Consider the following 1,934-nt stretch of genomic DNA (forward strand, 5'->3'; position numbering starts at 1 on the left):
AAATGTGTTCTTCAGTTCTTTCCTACTCTTTCGTGCTTCTACTGTATTGTGTAATTCTGTAATTTTGGTATTCATCTTCTGGATTTCTGACCGCTGTTTTTATATGAGTTCTGATTGTGTATTAATCTTGTTATTTTGTTCTTGAATGATTTTCCTGAGTTCTTCCAGGGAACTGTCTGTGTTCTCCTTGCTTCTGTTTGAGGTTTCCTTAGGCTCTTGTAAAGCTCTATAAACATATCTTCTTAATTCCATCTCGGATAATTCTATTGCCTCCTCTTCCTCCATGTTTAATGAGACCTTTGTTTGTGGTTTTGCTTCTAATACCTTGTCATGGTTGCTTCTAATGCCTTGTCATGGTTTTTTGTTTGATTTGAGGTTGCCTGTTGTTTCCTTGACATTTTGAGGTTGTCTTTAACTGTTGGGTATATATTGATTTGTTTGGTCTTGGTTTTATGATTTAATATTTTGAAAAGGTGGAGTTGGTGTATTTTATTTTTTTTGGTTATTAATTCAGGTGTGCTAGGTTGCTTTGCAGTTTTCTTTGTGATGATGGAATTGCTGTGTGGAATGTGGATGTAGGTCTCTGCTTGTCATAAAGAGGGTTTAGGATTTGAACTGGGAGATATTATGGTGGCTAAATGTGATTTTTTTTTTTTTTTCTGTTGGATGAGTGAGGGTATTGCGGAGAAGGTGGGAGCGGAAGAGAGAAAGAGGGAAACTCCACATTGCTAGGGATGGTTTCTAGGGCTTTGAGTGGGCTGCTAATGATGACGTTGTAGTGTTGTTATTCACAGGCCTGCAGCTCAAGTTCAGCAAAGGCTGTAGTTGTTAGGGGTCACCACTTTCTGCCAGGCTCAGACACATGCAAAAACCCCCACCCTCGAGGCCTCCCCATGCCAAAGAGCCGACCCAAGACAACTGGCCCACACCGTGATCTGCTGTGGGAGTTCCTCCCAGGGCCTGTGCACCTGTGGCCCAGTCCATACTGTGATCTTCCACGGGAGATCCTCCCAGGGCCCACACACTTGCGGTGCCAATGATCTCTCTGGTTGGGTCTCAGCGGTGCTGGGGGGAGGGAAAGAAAATGCCTGCTCACACACAGCACACCCAAGATTACCGACAAAATCAAGCACTGGTCCCTCTGTGCCAAAAAGCACAATCCACTGTGGGAGTTCCTCCAGGGGTCCACCCACTTGCGGTGTTAATGGTCTCTGCTCAGGTTTCTGTGGTGCTGGAACTGCATTCTTGCACCCAACAGACTCAAGTTTATTGATAAAAGCAGGTGCTGAATGTAGATCTGGGGGGTAAGTGCTGGTATACTGGTGTGGTGTGTCTTCTTCCTTAATCCAGTGAGGTCCGACGGCCCTTCTCGCCTTCTGGTCGGCACTCCCCCAGGGAGGTCTCCGTTGGCCTTTCTTGCCTGCTGGTTGGTGCTCTGCAGGGCAGATTCCCATGTTTCTGTTATTTTTTCCCTACTCCCCTGAGTTTGGTGCACTCTGACTCAGTGAGCTGTTCAGAGAACCAGAATCCCTATTTCAAACTGCTGCACCTAGTTTTTCAGGCACTCAGATGCTAGAGGGAATTAATGTAGGGGCTACTGACTAGATGCCATTTTTTTTCTCCTGATCCCTCTTCCTCCAATCTTCATGCTATATTCTTCTTCATAAAGTCCAGCTTCTTGGGTTATTTGCTCAGCATATAGATTGAATAATATGGTGAAAGTATACAACCTTGACCATTCCCATCTTGATTTTAAACCATGCAGTGTCTCCTTGTTTTGTTCGAAGGACAGGGTCTTGGTCTATATACAGGTTTCTCATGAGTACAATTAAGTTTTCTGGAATTCCCTTTCTTCTGAATGTTATGCACAGTTTGTTATGTATGATCCACACAATCAAATGCTTTTTCATAGTCAATAAAACACAAGTAAACAT

The sequence above is a fragment of the Orycteropus afer genome, unplaced genomic scaffold (assembly GCF_000298275.1).
Source record: "Orycteropus afer afer isolate SDZICR_OR568_19922 unplaced genomic scaffold, OryAfe1.0 scaffold00106, whole genome shotgun sequence".
NCBI classification, from domain to species: domain Eukaryota; kingdom Metazoa; phylum Chordata; class Mammalia; order Tubulidentata; family Orycteropodidae; genus Orycteropus; species Orycteropus afer.